This window comes from Dromiciops gliroides, chromosome 4 (assembly GCF_019393635.1).
Source record: "Dromiciops gliroides isolate mDroGli1 chromosome 4, mDroGli1.pri, whole genome shotgun sequence".
NCBI lineage: Eukaryota > Metazoa > Chordata > Mammalia > Microbiotheria > Microbiotheriidae > Dromiciops > Dromiciops gliroides.
In genome coordinates this window covers 236,173,370-236,181,741 of record NC_057864.1, presented here as the reverse complement: position 1 = coordinate 236,181,741, position 8,372 = coordinate 236,173,370, and positions in this window count along the sequence as shown.

Sequence of the window (8,372 nt, the reverse complement as noted above, 5' to 3'; positions counted from 1 at the left end):
TGATTCTCATCATTATTATCCCACCCTAGATCTACATTTGGGAATTTCTGGCCAGGACTATCCCTGGGCCAGGCACATGGCACCTTTCCTAATTTTCTATTGCTGCCCTTCTGATTTGCTGTTTTTCCTCCCTGGAATATAGAATGTTCATGATTGCCATTAACTCCTTCCAGGTATATATACTGAGACCTAGAAACTGATCAAACTGCTCTGCTAATCCAATGGGGTCTTCCAATAAGGGTCTCATTTCTTTCTTAAAGTTTCTTATATCTAGGCTGGTTAATGGAGCATCTACATAACCTATTTCACCCCCTCCTAATGGAACTCCCCTTAATGGGAACGATCTTTCTTCTTCACTGACACTGGGTTCCTCTACTTTTGATCCCAGAAGGAGATTCTGGATATCCTTATGGAGTTGTCAGAGCTCTCTCTGGAGAGTTCCATGTGGTTTAGGAAGGGTTTCAGAGGATGAGGGGGCTGTAGAACTCAAGGCCCCCTCCCCCTCTTGTATTCCAGATTCTCCCACAACTGGGGGTAGGGGAGCATAGAGGGGAGGGGGCAAGTACTCTAATGGATCCCACTTTAACCTATTCTCCACATCCTTAGTTTCTTTATTCCATAGGGGAAACAGGCATTCATAATTTAGCATATTCCCCTTGTTGGTTTTGGGGATTTTTACTATTCACATATACATTTAAGGCTTGGCATACCGATTTTCACTAGACCCAAATTTTGGGCAAAGGACTGAACCTCCCTCGAGGGGAACCCCAGCCCATATTAGGCAACAATATTTTATCATTCTCTTTTTGCATTTTCCTCTATACCTCTCAAGTTTATCCAAGATTTCTGATTTGTCTCCCAAAGGGCTGTCTTTGGGAATTTCAGGAAATGTACTTTCTTCTTTTTCTGCATTACTAGAGGTGGCATTCCCCATCTTACTTAGTTCCTTCAACACAGTCTCTAACAAACCCTTTGAATTCTCGGGAACTACCCTCCCTATAGCTCCCTCAATCCGATGCCTATGGACTCAAACCTCTTGGCACACCTAGAGTTTTGCCTTTTCCCCCCAGAGCAACCACCCAAGGAGTACTCAACAGCCCTTTCCTCCCCTTGGGATCCATGCACACAGACTCATGTGGTTGAGGTTCTTCCCTGGTCTGATAAATTCTTACCTCCTTTGTGAGCACGCTCCACCCTGCATTTGGGACATCTCCACTGAGTTCCTCAGGCTCAGGAGTGGGTGGGTGGGGGGTGCCTCTCTGGGCTCCAACAATTGCTGGACCACTGATAACAGTTCAGTGGGATATCCTGTCAGACAGTGCTGGAACACAGAGGGTCCCCTGCAGCTCCTTTCAAAAATCTTGGTGGGACCTCCAAATTATGAGGAAAAACAATCCTCTTCTCAATAATTCTCTGGAACTCAGCATCGATGTGACAAAGGCTCATTTATTTCCTTCTCACAAGAAAGGGGCACCCTAGTGTGCAGCTAGTGGGTGCAAAGAGTGGAAGCTTACAGGCCCGTTTTATCCTCTAGTCCCTAATGCAAATGGACCCTCCCCTTTTTCATCATTGGTCCAATTACTCAAGGGTTACATTCTACAACTAGCTAATCAGAATGCAGTATTCCCATCCCTAATTTCCATAATCATTCTTTGAGTTCTTAGCCAATGGGGGAGGTGATACAGGGACAATTCTTCAATCCTTCTTTAAATGGACATAGCTCAGGAGCAGACCTTATTGAGACCAACTCAGGGTTCCTTGAAGCATGTGATTTTGTTAGCAGGAGCAGGGAGGAGGGGATCTGAGACCTTTGTCTTAAAAACAGGTCAGGAGGGGTATGACTGACCGACTGTTACATCCTCGTTGAGAGGAGACAATTACCCATTTCCTCACATTACTTAAATGAATAAATGCTATGCCAAATCAAGCTAGCATGTGGTTTCTTTATAAAACTAAATAATATAATTCATTTGGGGAAACAAAGAAAGCACAAACCATTTTTCACTATACTGAGAGAGAAACAAAATTCATATCTTGATGTAGATACTAGACAGATATTATGAGGAGGTTTCACACATACAAACACACACACACACACACATCATAGTTCCTTTTGTCAAAACAAAACAAAATTGGAAACAAAGAATGGTCCTTCAACCTAAAATGAATTATAGCATGTGAATGTAATGGAATATTATTGCCCTACATAAAACAACAAATATGCAGAATTTGGAGAATTCTGAGAACACTGGGGAGATTTATTTGAACTATTACAAAGTAAAGTAAGCAGAACCAAGAGAAAAATATATACATTGAAATATATATATATATATATATATATATATATATATATATACACATTGACACCAGAATTCAGAACAATGATCAATATCGATTCCAAAAGACTGAAACCTATTTCCCTCCTCTTGTTAGAGAGATGATAGACTACTGGTGCAGAATAAGGGGGATGTTGTCAGACGTGGTTAATGTGTTGAGTTTTGGTTCTAATTTCCTTGTTGCAAGGAAGGGTTCTTTGAGAAGTTACAGTGACAGTGAGGTTAAAAAATCAAAAAGCATAAACTTTTTTTAATTGGACTTATGATTTTATTGTTATCATGAAGAGAGACTCCGATCAATGAAGCTTGGCTATTACTCTGCAGTTTATAATGTGAGAGAGTTACTGAGAGCACTATGTCTAGGGTCATAGAGCCAGCATGTCAGAATTAGGACTTAAATCCAGGTTGTGAATGTGAGGCTACCTGTATGCCTTTGATTCAAGTCAAGTCAACAAGCATTAAGTGTCAACTATGTGTCAGGAACTCTGCTAAGTGTTGGGGATTGAAAGGTTAGAAACAATCCCTAACCTCAAGGAACTCACAATTTGATGGTGGAGACAATGCAAATAACTATGCACAAGATATAACTATGCTGAAGGAAATAGTGATATTTAACTTGAATAAGAGACACTTCAGTGAGGCAGATTTTGGTTTGATACAAGGAAAAACTTCCCAAGAATTTGAATTGTCCAAAAGTAGAATGGCCTCCTTTGGAAACTAGTAAGTTCTTTATTACTTCAAGTGAATGATGGATGACCATATGTAAGGGATATAGTACAAAGAGATTCCTGTTCTAGTATAAACTGGATTAAATTGTATCAGAGACCCCTTTGAACTCTGAAATTCTTGTATTCTACATTGTTCTTAAAAGGTAATGCTGGGGCAGCTAGGTGGCGCAGTGGATAGAGCACTGGCCCTGGAGTCAGGAGTACCCTGGGCAAGTCACTTAACCCCAATTGCCTCACTAAAAAAAAAAAAAAAAGTAATGTTCATTAAAAAAACCCGACTTTTTTGGGGGAGGGGGCAGGGCAATGAGGGTTAAGTGACTTGCCCAGGGTCACACAACTAGCAATTGTCAAGTGTCTGAGGCCCGATTTGAGCTCAGGACCTCCTGAATCCAGGACTGGTGCTTTATCCACTGCACCACCTAGCTGCCCGAATACCTTTACTTTTCACCCCCAACCCTGCCCCACCAACTCCCTTCTCATAAAACAATTTTGGTGGGAAAAAGTTGGTTCCACCAAGTAATGGTAGAATCTTCTAGCATTAGACAGGTTGACCCTATTTACTTATTTTTGGAAGTCAAAATAGAATTTTTGATGATTCTTAGAACTTCAATTTCAAATATCAGTGTAATTTATTAAACTTGCTTTGTAACTATTTACATTAAATTAATTCCAACGAATTAAATTGCCATAAGGTTTTAGTTATTGTAAATCTCCATTTGTATTTATATTATTTCACATATATATATATGTTCTCATTTACCTTTCCTCCTTATTGTTCTGCTTTTGTTCCCTTTATATTATTTCATTACTATTATATTTATTTATATTCCAATTACTTGAGTCCTAACTACATTATAGTATTAAATTGCATGAATGTACCACTATTTAGCCATTCTCTTATTATTACACATTTATTATCATATCCATATATTTTCTCTTATTATATCTATATATTCTCTTATTAGATATTTGTTATTATATCCATATTTAATAATAAAAAGATATCTTATACAAATGGGAAACAAAAAAAGAGAAAAGTGCTAGTATCAAAACCCAGAGTATTGTTAAGGGTTAAAATTCTAGCTAAACTGTCTAAAATATCTAATGAGTGGTCGCCAATAAATTATAAGCTTTAGCAAGAGTTAGACTTTTAAGCATTTATTAAGGAGAATAAGAATTTGATAAAGAGAGAGAGAAAGGCCTAGATTCCTATCTATTAAAGGGAGAGCGCATTTCTAGCTCCCTTCTCCGCCAGAGTCCAGAGGAAAGAGCGTGAGACCGAGCGCCGGTCTCTTCCTTCCTCCTCCCACTAGTCCGCGTCACGTCCTGACACCAAAGACTCCTGGTCTTGCCCTCAAAGACCTTCGCTTTATGGGCAGAACTCTTCTACAGTTAGTATCCAGCAGGTGGCGTTATTCCAATCGTTACAGTCCCCCCTGTTGTTCCTCAAGAAACAAAATGTTTCCTTGACGGAACAGTAAAAAGAATATAATAACTATTGCTAACTAATAATATGTGAACAACAATATAGAAAAGGAAGAGAGGAAAGTTTTGTCCAGAGGGGCGATTTTTTTTTTTTTTGTCCTCATGAACCGACGCTTTGACATTAGTCTTGCAAAGGGAGGGCCTCTGCAGAGAATACATGTTACAGATGGTGTATATTATAACAGAAAGAAAAAAACAACAAAAACAACAAATCAAAACTGTTCATTTAAAGTCTCTGAAAGTCTTTTCTTAGATGTCCTCTAGGTGTAGTCGTGGAATGGAAGTCTTTTCAGGGGTTGAGGTGTAGATGCTGGTAATCAGCCAGGAAAACTTCCTACAAAATTGAGCTTAACACAACTTTAAAATAGCTTTGTCAATAATCAAATCAAACAATGAAAGTTCTCAAAAACATGTCTAAGGGAATACAGAATCTTAGTTGTTAACATGTGAAACATACAATAAAACAAAAATTGAACCATTCTTTAAAATTATAATATTATTATAGTCCCCCCTTATGGAGGGTAATTGAGAAGACAATTGCTGCAACATTAATTATTGAAAATAATTTTTATCTTTGTTTCATCACTTTTTGCATCATCTGCCTAATTATCCTCATGCCATTATGAGAAATTAAAAATCTAATATAATTGGTAACAGATGTCAAGTCCAAATTCAACAGTGTATTTATCATGACACCTGAGATAATTATGGGTGTTACCATAAAAGAACAGAGAAATGATGGGATATGAGCACTCCCACACTTGAGCAGTATATACTGTCCATACAGTATGCCAGGCTTAAAATAGGTGGATGGAATATATGTCCATGCCACCGAACATATTGGAGGAAACTGAGTCAGACTTAATCAGATGCATGGGATTGAGATGTCCATGGCATCAGGCATATAGGGAGCATAGAAGCCAGGTGTAGAAGTGAGATGGGTGGGATCAATACTTCCAGCCATCTGTACAATATTGTGGGGAAAAATAAAATAAAATATTAAACCAAGAGAATCCAACCTCAACATTAGTCAAAAGCCGTTCCCTCGGCCATACCTTGATTTCATGCATGTCTCCCCTCATGTGACAGTTCAGTGTCTGCTCTTGCATGTATTCCTCTTGTGATTGGATGGCATCTTGGCCAACTGGCATCTGATAACTCAGAATAAAGGCAATTAATGTCTTAAATGATAAGTTCCCATAATCCAAGTCTCATATGGATTTAAAATTGAGGATAATAAATGATTGCAAAAAATGCGAATACATCTTGACTCAGAACACAATATATAATTATGCAACAATTTCAAATAATACCCCCTTTTTTTACTTAGTATACAATCACTTTTGTGAAAAATCAGAACATATTTAAATATAAGTTAAAGCACAACACAATCTCAAAGAAAACTTTTACAAATGTTCCCCTCTTTTTTTTTTTTTTTTTGGAATATGCTTATCAAAAATAATACTTCTAGAATCAATTTACACTTGCCATGGCAAACAATTTGCCAGGGAAATGCTTTAAAGAGTTTGATCAAATAATCAGTTGAGAAAAAATAGCAAAAACAAATAACTCAGAATATGGGAGCACAATACTCCTAGAATTAACATTGTATTATGAAATCAAAACCATGTTTCAAAATTAGATAGATGAATGAATAGAAGAAAATACATGTGGAATAATAAAAGACAATGAAATTCAAACTAGGGAAATCTAAATGAATATGAACTTAATATTAATAAGAGTATAACAAAATATAAACTTGATCGCATGACTATAAAAAGCTTTTACAAATATTCTCCTTGTTTTAGAAACTAAGTATAAGACACAATCTCAAAAGCATTAAAATCTCTATGAAAATAAACCTATACCATTAATTCCAAAATGTATATGTAATAGCATAGAAATCCTATGTAACCTCTGAACTGACATTAATAATCTGAGTGAATTCAGAACACTCTTGATTCCAATATCTAAAATCCCCAATACTCATATCAATACCTTGCTGCTTACTTCTACATTTCTGTAAAATATATACCCTTCCATGGCAAAAGAAGCAGAGTCTTGAACTATGTTGATTGTCATTCTTATTCAGCCTAAGTTTTTCTTCTTTAACCCCTCTATATTGTCTGTCGGGCTTTTCACCATACAAATGCTTTATAAGATTACTAATTAAAGACAAAAGCAGGTTAGCAAAATTATGAACAAAACGAGCATATCTGGAATTTAAAGAGTTTTCTAAGATTGTCTCAAAAGCACAGCCAGGCCAGGGAAGGGCTGAGCCTGAAGCTGCAAATGCAGGTAGAAAAAGTTGAGCATGCGCATCAGATCTCTGGACTTCCCAGGCAGGGGAAGCTATGGGCTTGGCCATAGGAGGAGTAGAGGGTGGGGTCTGGAGAGGAGGGGAGGGACCAGAGCAATTTGAATCAGACTTGATTTTGAACTCAGGCCTGGATTCCTCTTCCCCCACTTTGCCTCCAGGTGCTAGGGGATTAAAAGCTTCTAGAGGGTGGGTCATTGCCTCCAGGCATGCAAAATTAAAGCAACAATTAGTGTTAGAACTGGGAAAAGCTGCGGGAATCTCTTCAGGTTTCTCTGAAAAAGCATGGTTGGGAGAGGGAGAGATATTTCCTTGTGTGAGTAAGTTGCTGGCTCTTTTAACAAAAATAAAAAGAAAAATAGAAAATCCACAAAAACAAAGCATTAACATGATCTTATCTCCCATTTGTCTGGTTAAACAGACTAAAATCAAAAATAGGATAATTAGGGAGTTTAAAAGGTCCATTCGAAAAAATTTAAAGGAAAACACAGCCAGTACACCAGTACTTAGCAGTTAAAGGGAGAGGGAGGGGAAATTTCTTACCCAACCAGAAGATCAGAAGAAGACTGAGGTTTAGCTTTCCTCTTCGTGGTCAGCCATCTGTTAAGGGTTAAAATTCTAGCTAAACTGTCTAAAATATCTAATGAGTGGTCGCCAATAAATTATAAGCTTTAGCAAGAGTTAGACTTTTAAGCATTTATTAAGGAGAATAAGAATTTGATAAAGAGAGAGAGAAAGGCCTAGATTCCTATCTATTAAAGGGAGAGCGCATTTCTAGCTCCCTTCTCCGCCAGAGTCCAGAGGAAAGAGCGTGAGACCGAGCGCCGGTCTCTTCCTTCCTCCTCCCACTAGTCCGCGTCACGTCCTGATACCAAAGACTCCTGGTCTTGCCCTCAAAGACCTTCACTTCATGGGCAGAACTCTTCTACAGTTAGTATCCAGCAGGTGGCGTTATTCCAATCGTTACAGTATAAAGGAATAGTCTGAAAAACAGAAATAGAACTTGTTTTATTTACTAGTTTAAATAGATATATGTGGTTAAGGTAGATTTGTTTCCTCTGGGCAATATCAAGAACAATAAGAAAAAAATTAAAGAAAAATAAAATTTATTACATAACAATACATGTGAGTTGTCTGAATTCTCCTACTTAAAGAAAAAGAATTACTTGATAGATCAAAAAACAAAATTAATGATTATGTAGACTACAGGAAATATATTTAATACAAAAATCATAGCTAGATTAAAATTATTAATTTGGTCTAAAGTGTATTATAAAACTTCAATTTAAAAACCAGATATGGTAATGGTATTTAAGGCAGAATTCACATTAGAAAAAATGAAGGAAGGGCATGATATGAGGGTGAAAGAAAAAAAGTAACAATTCTCAATTTATATCCATTAAACAATTTGGCAGTAGAATTCATAAAAGAAAGTAATGCAAGAAAAAATAAAAGATAAAATAGTGTAAGATTTCATTATTTCTTTATTAGAATATGACAAACCAA